Raw genomic sequence first — 22,249 nt, forward strand, 5'->3', positions numbered from 1 at the left:
ACTATCTAGTCCAGCCACACTGAAAAATATAACATATAGAAAGCACTCCTTTGGGGGTTACATCTCATTGAATATTGCTATATTTCAGAAAGTCAAAATTAAGAAAACACCCTATTTGAAACAATGGAATATCCCAAGTAGGACAGACTGTTTGTTAAAACAACTGTATTTTTAGAAAGCTTAGATGTTGCCAATTATGTCGTGGAACTCTCAAGGTTTACCTCTATTTTTCCTTTATATGGTGAATCCTGAAACTTGTTATATTTTTTGCCTTGTAAAAGTGCCGAAATAGTCTAAAACCTGTCATTTTGATGTTTTGGCCGTTGCTATGGTAACGAAGGTGCAGTGATGAAATAATTTTGATTTTTGTAGACTTCGACCAAAGTTGCATCCTGATATAAAGTAAGAAGAAATTCCATTTTTTGAAGTCTGCCAACTATTTTTGATTTTCTTTGACTGGTACGCAATACTACTCTTAAAATGCTAAAATTTGGATGTCATTGACAGTGAAAAATAACTTTCTGGGCAAAAATGTGTAACACTTAGTAAAAATGCCGCAATTTAAAAAAAAATATGTTAAAATACCGGTGAAACACGCAAAAATGTGCAGATTTGATGTAAACTTGATGTAAAAGGGGATCCCTGGATGTAATCTGACGAAAAAGGAGATAATTGGGTGTAGAGATTGCCTTAAAATGGATTCTATTGACAGACATATGACGCATACCAATATTATGGGAATGCCCGCCCCCGGATATACTGTACTGTTCTGTGATTCATACTATTCCCTATTCCAGAAAAATACAGCACTCAATTTTTCAATCCTGTTTTGCCAAATGAAACAGCAAAATCCGAATCCTTTAGTTAGTTCTAACTGGCAATAAAATCAAATTAAAATGTTTGTGCAATTTGAGGGAGAATAGGCAAGAAATGCATTTTTGCACTTTTTCTTACAAATGTAGCCACAAAATTAGAAGATTTGGTGCAAATCTAAGCAAAAAAAAAAAAAAAAAATCTAAGAACTAACTCATAATTCTAATATTTTATGTTATTTTGTGAATTGTTTTATGAAAAATATTAGAAAATGTGTTTTCCTAAATAGTAGGAAAAAATTTTAAATTCTGGTTTTTTACACGATTGTAATGTACTTTAGTCAATAAAGGTACTCTGCAAAAATCAAGACTTTAGGGAGCGATCGTTATTTATGGCAGGGGGGGAATGGGTAAATTTAGGGGGAACACGAAATTTTTTGTGGTCTTGAGGGGGGAACCTGAAATTTTAGTTGAACCAGGAGGGGGATTGTTAAATTTTAAATGGAGAAAATTGGGAAAACAAGGGGAACGCGAAAATTTTGAGCGGACGCGAGGGGGAACGCGAAATTTTTGTCGATATTTTTGCCAAAACAACCATTCCCCCTGCCGTAAATAACGATCGGTCCCTTAGGTGCTGTAGTTTTGTCAAAATCCGAGATTTTGAATAAAACGATGGAACCGGCGTTTTATTATACGATGGAAATATTAGTCGAACACGTATGCACAGTACGTACACGGCGTGCGGGATACGCATACACACACACCCCGAGGATCGCACCGTATTACAACCGCGGGAGTAACATGCATGGGCGCTAGTAGTAAATTCCAATTTTCTATGCTTTACCTCACTTGTTGGGCTCAAAATTAGAAGGGGACATGTCTGACGGTAAAAGCTAACATTTTATGGAAAATAAATACTAATCTATTTTTACAGATTTTATAATATGGCTTTAAATTAGTCTTTGTACAAGTATTTGGGCTTGGTTGTCACAGCATACGAAAAACGCCCTAAAAATGCATGTTTTGGCCCTTATTTCTAAAAATTGACCAAATATTAAAAGTATGATTTTCATTGGCAGTTAGAACTAAGGGATTGGGGTACTATGCAAATGAAAATGCAATAATCAAACAAACATCCCATCAGCAAATAAGGTGACAAGTGTGCTGTACGAAAATCGAGAGGTCAACCAAACAACTAAAATTGTGTAATCAGGACAATAGAAAGTAACAGATTAGTGGTTTTAATGACAATTTTGTACCGCTCTAATGGAGTGAAATTCCACTCTGAGAGTGAATTGCCTGCCATGTTTAATGTAACCAATTTTCGCTCTTGTCTTTGAGTGATCACTGTATGCACTTTTGTTTTACTCGTTCACTCTTTTTCACTACTTTACATTTTAGAGGTATAATTATCAGTTTATGCAGCATGGTTTTTCAAATAATTATACAGCGCTTATAAAGTATCCTTACACTTGGAAAATAATCACAATTTCTGAACAATACTGGGGTAAAATAGATGCACTATCTTTTCCTGCACATTTTGACACCACATTGAATCCAATGTGACTTCAAGAAGCAAAGTTACAAGCATTTGATTAGACGAAGGTCCAGTTTTAAAAGTGACAAACTGGCCTATTCAAAACTCCACAGACTATACATCTGGTTTGAGAGTGGTGAATGACTAATTTATGCGTTTGGCTTTAATTTAAAACAAAAGGAACAAAAGAAAACGGAAGCAAAAGAGCTGACAAATAAAGTGAAAGTTATGAAAAGTACAGAGAAGTAAAAACTGAAATAAAAACTGCTTTAAATAACGCTTCACTGAAGAAACTGTTGTCTCTTTGTTTCGCTTGTTGGAATCTGTTTGCGCCTATAGGTCAGTTTGTCACTTTTAAAACGGGCCCTTTGTCTATTCAATTGCTTGTAACTTTACTTCTCCACATTGGATTCAATGTGGTGTCAAAATGTGCAGGATTAGATTGTGCATCTACTAAAAACAAATTTACCTCAATATTTTTCAGTTTTGAAATTGTGATTATTTTTCCAAGTGTATTAAAGGATACTTTATTGGTGCAGTATAGATATAGAGCAAGATTTGTTTTTATAGATTTGTTAATTTCGCTAGTTTAAAACCTTAAAGAGGAAGTAGCAAATCGTAAATGAAACAAGTGAGACGGAGAAGATAATATATACAAGTATATAGCTATATTTTTATGTTTGGCCATCAAACACAATTATAGGAAGTTCCCCGTGCCCCGAGTTAAGTCAGCCGCAAAGTAGTGGCCTATATTTACGTATTCAAATACACTGTAAATCCAAGTGTTTAGGGTTTCTGTAACACTTTTTAAACACGGCAAGGTATTTAATTTTTCATTTACACAGTAAAGGTATAGGACATTTAAACACCAAAGTAAACACATAAACACATAGAGTAAACATATGAGAGTATTTAGCCCGGTATTTAGCAGAGGTGTATCATTCGAGTCCGGACTCGGACTCGAGTCCGGACTCGAGTCCACTTTTTGTTGGACTCGGACTTGGCTCGGACTCGGACACAAAAAGACTCGGCTCGGCTCGGACTCGGACACAAAAGGACTCGGACTCGAAGCCGAGTCCGGTCCGAGTCCAGTCCAATTAAATCCATGTAAAATGTGTAATGATAAATCTAAAAATGTCAAAATAGATCTCAAATTTGTTGACAGTTTACTTATTTGAACATTTTCCAAATTAATTGGGGGCTGTCAAATCTGTGATCTGTCATATATCCTACATATCCAGCAAATTATTTAGATTTATCTGTCACTTAGCAGAATCATAATTATTATTGTTATCATTAATTTAGTAATGAAATAATTGATAATTAATTAAATGCATAATTTGAATATTTGGACTATAAAAAATATCTAAGAGTTTTTTCATGGAACTTTCCAATCCATTAAAATTTAAGAGAGAAACATGACCCTACATCTCAGCTCCCACTCAGTAAATTGGTATGTCCATGACAGGGCTACGGTGTCTGTAGTTTGTGTGTGCTCACTACTCACAGCACATTTGTGTGGGACAATTTTGAAAAGATGTTTAGAATTAAAGGTGAATTTCTGTTCTGATTAAGTTCTGATTATTATTATGATGATGATGATAAAGATGATGACGATGATGATGCAGAGATGCCAACATTAACATCCAGAAAATAGAGAGGATTCAAACAAAAAATAGGGATACTTTCAAAATTACATGCAACTTCAAGGGCACAAAATTTGCCAGAAATAGGGAGGTTGCCAAATTTGGGTGTCAAAATGGATAAAAATGTTTACAATAATAGGGAGCCTCCCTAATGTATTTGAATACATTGCAATTCATTTACACATCTTTATGCTTCACACAGCCTAGTGACATTTCTCTAGTCCTGAGTTTACATGTAGTGTGCCACACACACACAAATACCCCCACATGACTGCTGTCTGATACAGGTGGTCTGATACATGTAGTTTTTACCTCCAGGAGTTACATGTAGCTGCTCATGGATATGGGTCTTTGAAGTATTGTGTGTACCATGTGTACGGTTGGTTGGTTGGTTGACCTGGGTTGAGTCTTTGAAATGTCAACTGTGTGGGGTGGGCGGGGTGGGGTTTGGTTGGGTGGGTGTGTATAGGGAGAGCGGTGTGTGGTGTGGTGTAGTGAGTGACCTTTGAGCAATGACCTTCTCTTTCTGCAATTTTATCATCAAAATGCCTTAAAATTATGCGGAAACTTTGAAATTGTCTTTTTTTTTCAGCAAATTTGTATTGTAAATTTTCAAATAAGAAACAAAATATAAAATTTTGCTCCAATATTTGGAATAATGACCCATTTTTTCAAAATTTTATACAAAATGACCCCCTTCTTTCAAAATGTTATACCCAATTACCCTAGCTTTTTCATTTTGTTATACCCAATGACCCATTTTTCTACAATTTCCTACTAAGCAATGCCAGTAGGCAGATACATGTCACATTCAAGTTGAATGACTCCCCCCCCCCCCCCCCCCCCCCTCCGGTCATGGACTCTGACCGAGTCCGGACTCGAGCCGGACTCGAGTCCGGACTCGGGTCTTATTTTGTGTTGGACTCGGACTTGGCTCGGACTCGCACCCCGGACTTGGACTCGAGTCCGGACTCGGACACAAAAGGACTCGGACTTGACTCGGACTCGGATACAAATGGACTCGGCTCGGCTCGGACTCGGACAAGCTGGACTCGGGTACAAGTCTGGTATTTAGATTCTATACATTCAACATGTTTACTTTCAAAAATGTTGACACAACATGTGCGGTCAAATCCCCTGTCAAATCTGAGGGCGCCATTTCCAAATTCTTCAGGATAGTCACGTTAGACAGGTTGATGATCTTGTCACCACTACATTTATATCAGGTGGCATGAAATGCCACACTGATATATTGTTGAGCAGGCTAATCTTATTCTCCTTCTCCCTCCATTTCTTTCGTTAAAACCTCTTTTAAAATGCTACTAGTGCCTTTGCGCCGATCTCGACCAAACTTGGCCACAAGAAGCACTGACCCAAGCTCTATGTTGTTAACAGTTAGGGTAAAGTCATGTAGGGGTTATTAAAGGTCATTATGTTAAAATCTTTAAAATGCTACTGGTGTCAGGCGCATGTAACCCAAGCTTGATATAAGTTGTTCACCGATAGGGATCAAAGGTCATATAGCGATTATTACTATTAGGGGTAATTTAGCGAAAAATTTAAAAATGCTGCTTCTCCTTTAAAATACATGCTATGACCACCAAACTTGGTCGGAAGAACCACTGGCCCAAGCTTAATATAAATTGAGGGTCAACCTGAGATCAAAGGTCAAATGAGGTCACATGCTAAAATTAGCCCAATTTGGCTTTGACTTGGTTCAAAGCATCCTTGATATGAGGGGAACATGAAAAAGTAAACTTGAGGTCACTCGATGTCAAAGGTCAAATGAGGTCAATGTTAAAATGGACCCGATTGGACTTAAACTCGGCGCAAATCATCCTTGATGAGTGGAGCATGAAACGGTCAACATGAGGTCAAAGGTCAAATGAGGTCACACGCTACAATTGGCCTGATTGGGCTTAAACTTGGTGCAAAGCATTATTGATATGAGGGAACATGAGCAGGTCAACGTCAGGTCACCCGAGGTCAAAGGTCAATTGGGCTTTAAACTTGGTGCAAAAAATCCTTAATGATGTAAACATGAAAAGGTCAACCGGACGTTACCCGAGATCAACGGTTAAATATTGAAATGGACTTGAATGGGCTTTAACTTGGTGCAAATCATCTACGCTACGAAGGGAGCATGGAAAAGTCAAAAACATCCTTCCATTTCTAGCACTTGTCCACATTAAATATCCTCAACAATATCATAGGCTACATATCATACAAAGCTGCCACCTGATATTCGTGCTTCTTGAACATGAACAGCTGCTCTAGTTTGGTCTTGCCATCAACTTCGTAATGAAATCAGCCGTAGATGAAAACAAGGAAATGTATAAACCTTCTACCTAGGCGAAGCTCAAGGTAGACAAGACTAGGCTGATGACACACAGTGACATCGCCCCGATATCTTCATGGTCGAAATCGCCATGGTAGGTTGAATCCACAGCCACCCATGGCCATTTTATTCGGACCTTATGAGATGCATAATTAGCGAAGTGACCTGACTAAGGCTACTGACAATAGACGGGGTAATTGATTTCTCGCTGTGTGAGTAAGCTTGTATACGACATTGCGGTCAATGGTTATACTGTCTCCACTTGAGTGAGTGCCGCTATAGCCTGCTGCGCTCTCTGGAGTCCATACAGGACCAACGCAATATAAAATTAGAGTTTTGGTCAAATTTTGAGTTCAAAGCGCACGGCCAACACGTATTTTCAAGTGTATGAGACCACATCTGGTTTCTTGAGAAAAAATCATTTACGGGAGATATTCATCATTTTCTAACCCAGTATCCGAAGATTTTCGTCTGATATCAAAATCGTGCATAGCAATTCACGTGTTTCGATCCCGTGTATTCATTTTAATGTCTCTGCTGCACCAAATAATTATTAGCCAGGCGATGTCGGTGTGTGACATAGCCCACTAGAGGATTCTGATGCCAAGATGACAGCTATACAACTGAAGCCATCTGTGCAACAGCTGAAATTTGGGACTTAAAATCATGTCAAATTTGGCTGAAAATTGGACTTTTGGTAGGTATATAGCGACGGGTCAAATTTTCAAATTGGTATTGATGGGATCGATGGTCCACTTTCAAATTCAAATTCTCAGCGGCATACCTATCCAAACCAGGATCTGTGCCCAAACCAAACTCGAGTACTCCCTCTCCTCGGACCTTCTGTAATCTAAGGGGTGACTCACACTCACCCTAGCTTCCAAACAATGGATAGTCCATTGAAGAACCTTAATCTTTTGATCAAAATGCTATCTGTGCATGTAAATGTAGTTCAAACGTTCGTGACATAATGGTAGAAAATATAAGCAAAAGGTTCTCAGCGAAATATTATTGTTGTTTATTGATGCAAATGAGGTGGGGAATTACCGAAAGGTCTCGATCGGGACTTTCCCGTTCACTATTTATGTTCGACATTGAATTAAACGCTGGACATATTGGAACCCTTTTGCAACATTTTTTTAAACCTTTGGAATTGAACTTAAGTAAGTACTTTTATAGAGGATAAGTTTTGATATCTATTTTGTAATATCTCTAGGCTACAATCCGTGTGTATACGGTAATGTTCTGTTTTTGACTGTTGCATCAGAGATACCTCATGGTGTAGCCATGTCATAAGCTTCTTAGCAATGAAAACATTCACTAGAAAATTGTAGACTATAAGGTATGCTATCATTTTTACTAGGAAGAGCCCCCATGTCACAAGGGAAAAAGCGGTAAATCGCACATTATTTCACATTATTTGCACATTATTTGCAGAATCTCTCCTCTTTTTTCAGATTATAAACTTACTTAACAGAAATTGTTGGAAATTTTGGCGAACTTAGCGTTTTTGAGCGATTTTGCTCGTTTTACCGCTGTTTCCCTTGTGTCATGGGGCCTGTATCACCCGCCATACACCAAATTTTTTGAAGGGGAAAAAATGCATTGTGGGGGGGGGGGTGTTTGGGGGGGGTCAAAAAAATAAAATGTTTGAAATTGCCCATACTTTCAACCTCTGCAATTTTAAGGCAGTCAATATATAGGATATTGCACAATTTGAATTCCAAAATGTGGCTTTACCACAGGGTTCAATGGGAGAATTCAAACTTTAAATGGCTTTTTCCGGAATTTCAAGTGCTTTTTTCCTCTGGCGTCAAAAAAATTAGAATTGATTCCGGATCAAAGTTTCGCAACGAGAACGCGCATATTACTTAGGGCTTTCGAAAGAAGCGGGAAATTTAAACCAAATTTGCTCCACAGGTTCCAAAGTACACAATGTGCTTACACTCAGTGATTTACCAGCCTACCTTGTATGTCCGATGTGTGAAATCAATGCAGCCAATGCTTAATGGGCTGTTCCAGTTAAAATCCTTACACCCTCTAGATGGAGGTCATGACGTCAATCTTGCACAGAGGAGTGTAAAAAAAGCGGGAAATTTAAATCAAATTTGCTCCACAGGTTCCAAAGTACACAATGTGCTTACACTCAGTGATTTACCAGCCTACCTTGTATGTCCGATGTGTGAAATCAATGCAGCCAATGCTTAATGGGCTGTTCCAGTTAAAATCCTTACACCCTCTAGATGGAGGTCATGACGTCAATCTTGCACACAGGAGTGTAGATATCAAATGCGGTCACCCATTCAGGCAACTCCATTTGATATTCACACTCCCTGTGTGGAAGATGTCTTGCCGGGTGGGGAGTATGGAATTCAAGTGGAATAGCCCAACATTTCTTCTTTTGTAGGATTTGAAGGATTTCAATATTTAAGTCTGTTCCAGATCATGATTTTACATTTGAAATCACTCGCCTTTAAAAAAAAAAAAAAAATCTGCAGGGGGGGTAGGTGGGGGGGCTGAAAATTTGAAACGTTCAAAATCACTCATATTTTTAACCACTGGAATCTCAAGGCAGCCAATGTGTAGCATATAGCTCAATTTGGACTCCAACTTGTATATTTTGCATAGGGTTCCATGTAAAATTAAAACTTCAAATGCATTTTTCTGTAATTCCAAGTGCTTTTTTCCTCTGGCGTCAAAAAATTAGAATTGGTTCCGGATCAAAGTTTCGCAACGAGAACGCGCATATTACTTAGGGCTTTCGAGATAAAAAAAAAAAAAAAAAAAAAAAAAAAAAAAAAAAAAAAAAAAAAGCCGCAAAAAATTGAAATCGATATTTTGCTGCTGTGTACTGTACATACTCAATGTGTAGCTGATACAGTGAAATTTGACTGCCACACTCTTGCAGCCAATGGGCTATTCCATTTGACATGCATACACCCCTAGATGGAGGTCATGACCTCAATCGCGCACACAGGGGTGTAGATATCAAATGGAATCGCCTATTCAGGTAACTTCATTTGAAATTCACACTCCCTGTGTGGAAGATTAAGGGCATGTCTTCCATAGGGGTGTATGGATTTTAACTGGAATAGCCCAATGGTTTAATCACCTGTTTGAGTTCTGCATGTAAAATCATCTGCAAGTAAGAAGCCCCCATGTCACAAGGGAAAAAGCGGTAAATCGCACATTATTTCACATTATTTGCACATTATTTGCAGAATCTCTCCTCTTTTTTCAGCTTATAAACTTACTTAACAGAAATTGTGGGAAATTTTGGCGAACTTAGCGTTTTTGAGCGATTTTGCTCGTTTTACCGCTTTTTCCCTTGTGTCATGGGGCCTAGGAAGGATGGGGTCCCAAATATGTCAGTCCCAACAATGGCGGCAGAAGTATTCAAATTTAAGGTGGGTGGGTGGGTGGGGGTGTAGGGGGGTGATCGGGTGACGAGCATATTTTGTTCCGGATCTAGTTGGACGTGACTACAAATTTAGAATATTTTAGCCCCAAATGGCTATTTTATTGCTATTTTATGCGCCACTGCAAAATGTTGCAATTTTACCCTATTTGGGCCATTTTTTTCTTTTTTTTCTTCTTTCATGATTTTAAGGGGCGGGTGGACCCCATGCAAAAATTTAGGGAGGGGCGCTTCCGCCGCCTATGAGTCCCAAATACATAATGAAATATGTAAGTGTATAGAGTCAATTTTGTATGACCCTCTATCTTGGGTTGATAAGTAAACACCTCAAATAAAGAAAGTCCGCAGTTATATAACCCACCCTACACCAAAACCTGATCTTGTTATGACAATTTGATTGTTATTATAAGGTCGTGTGCAGAATCTTATTAGCTCCAACTCGATACCAAATTTGCTACCAAACACTCTAAATTGACAAAGATTGATACATGAAAGTTGGTGCATTTTCAAAAGTTGCAAATGAAAACGATGGACGCGGTCGAAATTGCTAAGCGTGGTCAAGCATAGACCCTGGAAGGGTCAAGCTTGCTTGCCCGCGATGCCTCACTACAATGCGCGTTTTATTCAATTGTTATTTGGAAACGCATGGATGAGAGATGAGAATGAGGCGCCGCTGTGTGGCCGTGGGAAACACACCAAACATACAAGATATTGAGTTGAGTTGAACCATTTTTACAAACAGCTATATTTTTTTAAAAATCTTAATGAACAGAGTCATTATCATGTTTAAACTGTTTTACATGTAGTAAAATCTGAAAACATGCCTCCACGAATCTTTTAAGTGTTTTTTTAATTGTGTGTACCATGCACAGTGTCCTCGCCCCGATATCGTCATGGCAGAAATCCTGGAGATGGTAGGTCTAATCCACTAGTTCCTCAACAGCCACGCATGGCTATTTTGTTCCGACCTGTTAAATAGTTTTGAGACTATGGGATGAGGGACCTACGACAAAGGATATTGACAATAGCCTGGTCACTGACTTCTGTAGAGGTCCGTGAGCCTGGTAGGTCATCTGCTTTAGACTATCTCCACCAGTTGTCTATACTGCGCTAGTATCTTTTAATGTTCCGTAACCCTGAGTATTGACGAATGAGGGCAGCCATCTTTTTTTTTTTGTTCTGCACATATAAAATCCGAATTTTTGTCAGTTTTTGATTTCAAAACGCACGGTTGGTTTTCAATACGCATACTTAAGATTATCATGTACTTTTAACACATATATTCAAGTACAGGTCTTACAAATGGTTTTTATAGAAACCAAAAATAACGGGAGATATTCATCATTTTCTACCCCGGTATCCAAAGATCTATCGTCTGAATATCAAATAACAGATACACCACTCAACGCTAGTGCACAACTCGGCTGCTCAATTCCCCCAGTCCACTTGGAAAGGTCAAGAGCGCGAGCGGTTACTTTAAATTATCTCATTGCCACAATGTGGTTTAATCGTTCGGGAATTATATTCGTCGTAGAAGTGACGTAATAATGGAATAGATGAATACAATTTTTGAACAAATCGCCCTGCACTACAACACTCACGCGATACCTATGCATTGAACCATAGATGCCAAAGAAATGTTGATCACTCGCACCTGTAAAATAATTATATTTATAAAGAGCGGAATTGTCTAGTTACCCTCTATCCAGAACCGCAATTTACATCAGGTAATAAAGTAGATAGGTAAAATTTGATTGTAACTGTACAGTTGGGTATGATTAAAAAAATTCTGTTTTTTGCTTTTATTTTTACGTCTGAGGTGAATAGAATAATGGTAATGGGCACCCTCGACCATTCCGAGATCTCCAGGGTCAGGGGCCAAAATTAAAAAGTGTTAAAATTTGGGTAAAGTCAATTCTAAAACATTCCTCTTACCATAAGGATCCAGATAATATATAGTTTGACCTACCTGCGACTTATCAGTCTGGAGTTATTAGCTGAAAGGTTGAATGTCAACATTTTGACTTCATGGGTAAAAAACACAATAGAAATGGTGCCCAAAACATCTATGCAAAAAATCGCCTGTCCCCACCCCTTTCGACCTGCCATGTCTCACAAAATAGGTCAAAGTTAACAAACACATGATTCAATAGGCTTTTTTTGCCATGTGTTACCCAGGTAACAAAACACATGAAATGTGGCAAACTAATCTTTGGTTAAAACGTTTTTCCAAGCGGAACAATTTGACACCAATTTGATCAAAATCGGAGCATTTTCGATTTTTTACCCATGAAGACAATGGTGGAGACAAAAATATGATATTTGACCTTTATGCCTATAATCCTATTAAACCACTTTGCTTGTAACGTCATTGCCCGGCAGTATGCGCGCGAATCATGGCAATTTCCATTGTTCTTTGCTCTGCAGTGTGCGTACGCATTATAGTTTGCTGAGGGCACGTGCATTTTAAATCGCTCATCACATTTCATATAGTACAAGAAAGCAATTGAATAGTCTAGAAGTTCGCTTAAGCATATCCATAGACCAGTCCCTGGCCTTTGTTGATAAACAATGATGTCAAGTGGTCTATACTAAGCAAGTATAGCATACAATAGGCCTATCCCTACAATGGTTCTTGTATTTATCGTCAGTCAAAACATGTCTGATTTTTGGTGGAGTCAGAACTCCACAATATATTTACGTAAAAAGCTGCTTTGTGCTACCAGTAAGTTTAGTATATAGAACGGATGCAGCGCCGTAAATGTAGAGTCAGGGGCTTGAATCTGATTTTGTGGTTTGCACTTATTAGGGGTGCTTATTAAGGTGCTTATTAGGGGAACGCTTACTAGGGGATGCTTATTGGGGACTGTTTATCAGGGCGAGCCACATAATAGAGAGACGATACACTTCGGCACCAATTCTACTGACCATCTTTCTTTCTCCCTGCTTCGTAATGTCTTTATGTATTTCTTTATTTATTTTGTCATTGTAAAGGGGAATACATTAGCTGTCCATTGATGTACAACACGATATGAACATGTCACAAATAATCTGAGATATAGATCCTTGGAAAAACTTCTGTTGAGGAGTTTGAGATATTGTTTGAGATTAGAATGATGCAAAGAATTCAGCTACAGCATGCCTATCTACGTATTGGGTAATAGTATGCTATTATCCCATATATCCCATAATTATTTTGCACATTTAGGCTGGATTTATGCTAAAATATTTCATTTGGTAATTGTATAATGTACTGTGTAAAGTGTGCTATTTCGCATTTTGCTTGAGTTTAGCTACAATATTTTATATAAGAAATATTTCAAAGTCTAAATCATAATTATACAGAAAGTTAATTAAAACAAGCCTGCTTCTCCTATAGAGCTATGATGATTGTTTTTTAAATATTCAAACTTAAAACCTCATTTTCACGAAATTGTGATTTTATGGGATAGCTCACTTTGCCTCTAATATATAATATATATTAGAGGCAAAGTGAGCTATATATATGGCACCTATAAAGGTAATCGATTATTTCTTTCACAAGTACGAATATATTGATGACATTGAACGAGAGCGTTTGTGTAGACTTTACTTTGGGGTTCATGGCAACGGGAAAACCCATTAAAGGTCTGAAATGTTTTATATCAGAATATACTTAATTCTGTCGACAACCATGACCTTTCGATCTCGATTTCCTGTAAAATACATCCGACAATTAAAATTCTATAAATATACATATTTGTTGCATGTGCCCCTTAATCATTGTCAAACTATTAAAACAAACGTTCTCTTTCATGCGCGTATTTTTTTTGGGGGGGGGGGGGCTTTGGGGGCGCCAGCCCCCCGGGGTCAAAACAGGGGGCGGCCAAATCGAAGGGGCGGCGGAAAGAAGAAGGGCGGCAAAAAGAGGGCGGCGGAAGAAGAAGGGGCGGCAAAAAGAATTAGTAAAGAAAAAAGGGCGGAAAAAAAATTGTACTATATATCAAAATGTGTTGCTTTTGGGGCGGTAGCGCCTATAAATCCTTTTTTTTTTTTTTTTTTTTTTTTTTTTTTCTTCACTTTTTCAAATGACCGTAAACAAAAATCGGGCTGTTGAGGAAGGGGCGGCGAAATTGGATTTTCTTCAGCCCCCCGGGGAAGGGGCGGCCACGCCACTGTCTTTGTAGGGGTTTTAATGCATTCTTCAATCATTGGAATGAGAAGCATATTCAAGACTGCTGGTACATTAAATTACAAAGCTCGTCCAACTGATTCCTCCTCGTAGTTACTGGAGATGTTATATTTGGTACCAAATAGCTAATTAGCTATAATGGGTTTCAATGACCGATAGAGAAATTGCATGTTTTATATACTAATATCAGGAGTTATTGCCATCCTATGTAATCAATTTGTTGGTTGTATTTAGCACTAGGGGTACAACAGTGAATTTGTTTTGTTTTTTTGTTTTTTTTGGTTTTTGGTCCAACGTAAATCGCACATCTGCTGCCATCTTCGGGCCACTCTCATCAGTGTCAAAATATCGTGACGTAGATACTGCCTTTACAATTGCAGTACCACAAAATGTAAATCCCTCCTTTACATTAGGAGCACCACGGTATTCTGTTCTGTGTTTGATCCAACGGACGTCGCTCATCTGCTGCCATCTCCAGGTAATTTTCATCAGTGTTAAAGTTCATCATGACGTAGATCCATCCTTTGCAATAGCGGTACCAGGGCCGGATTTACCATAGGGCCAGATGGGCCCGGGCCCAGGGCCCCCAAATTTTGGGGGCCCCCAAAATTGCCCTGTGCAGTGTGCATCTTCCATTTTAGCCGAAAAACACCATGTTTTGGGCCAAAATATGGTACAAACATTTTGCTCGCTTTGCGCGCACTGTATTGTTATATAGCAAAATTCAGCTTCAATTTGGGCTAAAATAGTCTCATACTGAAATTTTTCGCGCGCTGTGCGCAAATGTCCATATAGAATCTAAAACTTGGCCACTAGAGTGCACATGCCTTCCTCGCGGTGCGTGTGGGGGCCTCCAAACTTTGGCCTGGCCCAGGGCCCCCCAAAAGGTGAATCCGGCCCTGAGCGGTACCGCAGAATAAATTTCGGTAAAAAGTCTTTGCGGTTTTTTCTACGACGGAAATTAAATCGCACATCTGCTGCGTCTTCGGGAGATCCCTCCTTTTAGATCCCTCCTTTTGCAACAACAACACCAGAAAATGTTAATTCCTCCTTGCACTGGGAACCAACTTGTTTTCCTTTAAACTGCCGTATATTACATATGGCTCTAAACTGACTATGTAGAGCAGTTTATGATGACTACTATATCATGTATATTGACGCCCTCTGTTTGGTAACGTTACATTAAAGGTCAGGTCTATTGCAAAAAGAAGTTTATCTCTATTCGAAGATAATAATTATTACATTACAAGTTGACACTCGTTGCAATTTTTTATGCGTATTTCTCCTGAAAAAAAGAGAAATTGTGTGGGTAAACTTCGGGCTCGTACGTGTTCTTCCCCAGTTTGAAGCGAAATTAATTTTAAAGGCAGCGGGCTATGACGTAGGTAAATGAAGCGGACATTATAACATGCTCTCATTTACTTGTGTGACAAGTTTGACATTAGCAACAATGAGTTGTACTATTATTTACCATAACAATGCTGCATAGCAATATGCAGACTATTGTTCTCATTTCGGAAACAAAGCCCACACAGTATTGTTACTAGGTGTTTGCTTTGTAATATTTCATCCAGACTGAAACTATAATAACTACGTGAGTTTGTGGACTTAACACGGTTTATATGCTAGTCTCAGATGAAATTCTAAGCTCAAATTATTTATTTATTTTAGGCCTAATATTTCTCATGATATTGATATACATATGAATTGTAATATCACAACTTACTAATATATAAAAAAAGAAGCAGCTGATTTTATCCATATGTTTAAAAACCATTAAATTTGTAATACTTAATTTCGAGGTTTTTCTGTGAACAACAACAGTATACGTTCTGTCCATTGAGAGCGTTTATAGTCCCTTTTCTCAAAGCGGGCACATCTCATTTCATGACGTCACCTTTTTTCTAGGCCAAATGTGTCTCGTTCGAAGGAACTCACCGCTTAAGTTGGATTTTGCGGAATATCAATTTTAAACGTCTTATTTTCTCAAAAAAGGAGTCAATTTCATTGTCTAAAAATGTAATTACGAAATTTCGGAATCATTTATGAGTTTGTGGACTTAACACGGTTTATATGCTAGTCTCAGATGAAATTCTAAGCTCAAATTATTTATTTATTTTTTAGGCCTAATATTTCTCATGATATTGATATACATATGAATTGTAATATCACAATTTACTAATATATAAAAATGAAGCGGCTGATTTTATCCATATGTTTAAAAACCATTTAATTTGTAATACTTTTTTGAGTTTTTTTTCTGTTAACAATAAAAACGGGCACATCTCATGACGTCACCGTTTTTCTAGGCCAAATCTGTCTCGTTCGAAGGAACTCACCGCTTAAGTTGGTTTTTGCGGAATATCAATTTTAAACGTCTTATTTTCTCAAAAAAGGAGTCATCTTCATTGTCCTTATAATATTAGCTTGCCAATGATATGATGTTGTTTTTGCAATATACCTGTCCTTTAAAGGTTAACAAGTTTCTATTACAGTTCACAAGCAAGAATGTGAGCGTTGGTGTAAACTCATTACTTCGAGTTCATTATAGCAAGTACCAGATTACGGGGGAAACTAAATGCCAAAGTGTGAACTGTACGCTGATTATAGTACATGTACTGGTATTTTATATTGATAACCATGGCCTATATTTAAATAAATTTTGACAATTTGTTATCAATACTATGCTATAAATACTTTAATATAATTTAGACATTGACTGCCAAGATTAGAGTCCATAACCCTTATATATTTTACAAGAATAAAATAAAAATCGTGGATTCTACCACAAAACCTATGTTTGGTTTCACCAGCCCATCCCGGTCCCCACCCTCAATGTTTGGTGGTCGGCCTAACCCTCGGGATAGCCGGTGGTTTTAAAAGTATCACTAAATTGATAGCATAAGATATGGTTCTGCGATTATGGCAAGTCATTTGGGTGCAAATACAAACGTTTTATGCTAAATAAATAAATAAATAAATAAATAAATAAATAAATAAATAAATAAATAAATAAATAAATAAATAAATAAATAAATAAATAAATAAATAAATAAATAAATAAATAAATAGATAAATAAATAAATAAAATAAATGAATAAAGGGTGGAGATAAAAGGTCATTAAATTAAACATTTAAGTGTTGTCATTTTGAACAGGATCCAATAAATAAATAGGAATAAATAAATAAATAAATAAATAAATAAATAAATAAATAAATAAATAAATAAATAAATAAATAAATAAAGGGAGGGATAAAAGCTCATTAAATTAAACATTTAAATCTTGTCATTTTGAAGAGGACACAATGTTGCATTATTTTAGTGCAAGAAGCAAGCGTTTCAATAAACATCAATTTGGTACAATGATCTATCTGAAATCACTACTGCTAAAACTATGCAGTGAAGTAGAGAAAGCGACCTATCATTAACAGGGAAGAGCCCCCTCAACTGGGAAAAATTCGGTTTTGGCTTTCCGTCCAGTAATGAATAGTTTCCTGGAGAAAAAACAAAACGCTTTATATGGTATTCCTGTAAAAAATTATATACATAAAAGATTAAATCTTGTCTAAACTGATTTGTAATAAATTAACAAATAGCCCTAATAAGGGCCTCCCTCACCAAATTTTCAGAAAATCCGGACTGTATACATGCTATTTATTTTACTTGGCCTAATATTTTGACATGTTTTGAAATTTAATATATTTTGATGTTTTTTTAATACCTGTGCAATATTTGGTCAAAATCATGTGGGAATTTCCAAGATATTAATAAATCTTGCCTGAATTGTTATGAATCAACTTGATTGCATTAGAGGGGATCGCCATCTGTATTTTGCATTCTTATTCATCAACTCAAAGGACTTGCTAGTCTGAAAAGTGTGGACAAAACTTTCTGTAATAACCAACCATTCCTAGAAATTTCATGAGTGCCTTCTTGTTTACAGGTGTGGGGTATTGTGTAATTGCATCAACTTTGGCTTTTATAGGTTTCACCTGACATTGACCTACAAAATATCCCAAGTATGTAACTCTGGCATGGCTTACTTTTTACCAGATTGACTGTGAATTGTACCTCCGGCAGCTTTTTAAACAATTGATGGAGTTGTTCCATGTGTTGTTTCCAAGTTTGGCTGTAAACACTCAAATCATTCATGCTTCATAACCCTCCATGTCAGCCACATTTTTGGGTCCCATTCTTTGGAAAGTTGCAGGCGCATTATATTTCAAAACGCAATGGCATAGCAGAGATAGAGTAGCAAGACCTTTGACTGAGTTGCTTAAAAAGAATGCAATATTCAGATGACAATCCCCTCTCATGCAATCAAGTTTATTCAATATCAATTCAGACATAACTTTGTACTGATAAAGACTAAATGGTGTACAAAAAAATCTTTGCACGGTGTGTGAGTGGAACCTGCGAGCACCCTTACAAAAGATCAAACTTTCCTACCTTGTACCAAATACCAGGGGTATGACATCAAGTTAGGCAAAACATTTTACCGGCCAAGTTCACGCGTAATGTTCACGCGAATTATGTTACATTATTTTAGCCCCCAATCAAGGTGAGTTTGAATGTATAGAGGATGAAGTGCGCGCGGAGCGCGAGAACATTTACAATTTGATACTAATTTTGCCAAAAACCAAAGTACAATACCAAATATTGCCTGTATATTTACAGTAAGTCTACTTGGACTTGGGAATTATTTACCAAAGCGGGGATTTGATATTGTGTTCTCCCATCCAAAAATGGGGGAGGGGGCATCATGGGCATGTCCCCCTGTCCCCCGGGATTGACGCTCATGGTAATACCCTATATTGCAAAATGACATGATTGACGCCAATGGTGATAAGCTTAATCATCTTGATTCAACATCCGTTTCCGAAAATTGGCGATATGATATCATGTTTATTATCTTATTGGACATGTTGGCACATCAGATAACGTGGTATCTAATGTCATTAAAAACAAGAAATGTCTTTAAAAAGACAACGCCATGGATGCCGGGAAAAATATTTTGAATAAAATTATGCACTAAATGTAAAATAACTATTGCACAGGTTCATTTTCTTTCCTTTTATAATATAACAGCTAACACTATGGTAGTTCTGATCTTGGACGGCTGCATATAACTGAACTGGAAAATTGTGCAATGTGTTCCATAGTTTCTAATGTAATTTATGTCCATTCTACCCTTCTGGAGCTCGATCCTCTACGTGTAGTCATGGTAGTCGCATTGCATTTGGTTACTGGCATTTAGAGAAAACAAATAATCTTAGCTCCGTGTTTTGGCCTAAAAATACTGCGATAACTTGAAAATGTGATATCTTCTGATTAAAGCCACTATTTTCAAAATTCAAAATTTCCATTCAATATTTCATGCTGCTTTCTAATAGTTTATCTTCTTTGTAAATAATATGAAAATATTTAGAAGCAGTTCTTTTCAAATCATCTTGTACATGTGAATCCATATAAATGCTATGCCTTTGTTTGAATCGTTATGTTGAGAGAAACAATTTGAGACTATTTTGATAAAAATCGGATCAATTTTGAACACGACCCCCACAAAAACAAACAAACAAACAAACAAACAAACAAACAAACAGACAAACAAACAAACAAACAAACAAACAAACAAAAAACAAACCCTAGATCATGCAATGTTTCTTCTTTGATGCATAATTTGTGAGTGGGTATTCCCCAATAGCTCCGATAATTTCCCAATCTTTGTGCTATTCATTACAAATTTTACGCTCATTTGAGCATACGTCGACAACAAAGTGTAAGTACATAATTCTATCGAAACATTCATAACTTTTTGTTGATATTATCATTTATTCGTATTTGAGAATTATTTCGAATGTGACAAATTTCTGCATCATGTTGTATCTAATTAAAATAAGCTGTAAGCTTAACATAGCAACAATTATGCCTCTCCACGACAAAGGGATATTACTTGCTAAGATTGAATAAAATGATGTGAATATGCAGCATAACTCAGTGAAAGATTAGCATTGCAATATTTCAATTTACAAATGCATCATCACCTTTCGAGTTACGAGGATACCCACTGGCTACCGCTAGATTCTTATTCTAAACACCTCAAGCAAAGATTTGTCGGTTTAAAGGAGGATTTCGTGATCCTAGCATCCTCTTTTTATTGCATTTTTTAGTGTATATTCACGAAAATTCTTATTCCCAAAATTTCAGTTGATTCCGATTTTGCATTTGCGAGTTATGCATGATTATGTGTATTACACTGCTCCATAGGCCACTGTTGCAATTTCGTTCTGGTATACCATAACGAAATTCAAATTTGACGATATTTTTGCTAAACGAATTAATCTGCAAAAATTTTTGGGTACATAAACATTATGTAGCCAGAGGTTTCCAGTGGTCATGATGCAGTCATGTCTACAGTAGAATTCACCTCGACCTTTGCAGGACTTAAACCCCATTAAAAGCTATTAAATCAAGATAACACTCATTGAAACAGCTCAACTGATTAAATCGGATCTTCTCTGGTTGTGCACATGTGTCTGTTTTATATGTGCGGTATCGAAATGAGCTGGTATAATACAGCTTCAGTTGGGTAACCGATTATAAAGGAAACGCAAGGAAACAATGGTATGTGGACCTTTGTTCACGAAATGAGACAATGCTATTCTTTTTGTTAACCAGCATTCTTGAAAATGAGCAACATAATGATTGTTGACTTAACACGGTTTGGAAATAATTTCTTCATATTTTTGGTGTTATCTGTCGTTTACATATCCTTCCTAAAACACAAAAGTGCGACTATTTCCAAACACCTAAATTAGCTAAAAATTTAGGACATGTTACAAAACTATATTTTCTAGAATTTTATAGAATACTTTAAATGTAGCTTGTACCGTGTTTTGTGGCATCCTTCAGAACTGAGCGGTCCGTTACCAATATAGCTCAATATTTTCAGTCAAATCTCCATTCAATTAACACGGGGAGTTGGCTAGCTATGAGCTAGCTATGCCTTGCCCTCACTCATATTTTACGAAAGTGCGACTATTTCTGAACATCTAACCTAGCTGTAATTTTAGGTCATGTTAGAGAAATATATTTGCTAGAAGTTTGGAGAATACTTTAAATATTGGCCGGTTATTTTTCACACAGTGATGTTAACTAGGCAAATGCAATATACTTCTAACATACACTATTTGTAGAGGTCATGCGTCAATAGTGAGAGCACTGTGTATTGTGTATAGGAAAACGGACAGTAACTGCAGTATGTATAAAAATCTCAACTTTTTTTCGAGAAAAGTGGGGAGAATGAGGCTGTGGATCACGAAATGCCCTTTTAATATACCCATCTTTCCAATCACAATCAAGTTATTTGTTTCTGTTTTCTATATATATCAAATATTGCATGTCACAGCAGTGCGTAGTATATGAAAATGTATTACAATTATTTCAATGATGATGATTTGGAATCTTTTTGCTATTAAATGTGTGATTTTGTTTTCTCCTTCAGACTCGCTTCAGCCAAAGGGAACACATCTACCGGTAAGTCACTCGAATAATGAATCGCCATTTTAATTGATAAACAAGAACAACCAGGATAACAACTCTCGGAATTACAACAACAACAACAACAACAACATCAACAATAATAACTAATAATAATAATAGTAATAATAATAATAATAATAATAATAATAATAATAATAATAATAATAATAATAATAATAATAAATAATAATAACAGTAATAATGATATCAAGTATAAAATGCAATTATAATTATTACTATAAATAAACATAGAAAAATTGAGTAGACAATATTTGCCAGTATTTAAAATATAAAAGAAATCACAATAATGGAAGGTTTTATATATATTTTAAGACCACCATTTGTTATCAAGGTTAATGGTCAATGAATGTCCCAGTGAGTTCCAGACATTATTTTTCTGCAATCATTAGACAGTCATTGTTTGTCTAGGCTGCAAATAGAATAGCACCCTCAACGGTCATATGTCTACGCCTGGTTCCAAGCGCAGGAAAGCTGGGCATACATGTAGAAGAGTTCACTTTTAAGTGTGTGAGTTCACTTAAAAGTGTGTAGGAAAGTGCTTTTCGGGTTATTGATGAAGTTAGAAACTGCTTTAACTCTAGTCCTACGAAGTTGGGGAGGGAGGGGGATTGCACCAACCCCAAGGTTTTTCATCCGGTACATGTATAATAAAAGCATTTTAAACCTATTCATTGCATTTCTACATGTTCCTCATAATCAGTACTTCTTCTCATGTAAACTAGTTTTTAGTACTTTAGTGATTAAGTGTATCAATTCTTTCGAA

Source organism: Amphiura filiformis, chromosome 15 (assembly GCF_039555335.1).
Source record: "Amphiura filiformis chromosome 15, Afil_fr2py, whole genome shotgun sequence".
Lineage (NCBI taxonomy): Eukaryota > Metazoa > Echinodermata > Ophiuroidea > Amphilepidida > Amphiuridae > Amphiura > Amphiura filiformis.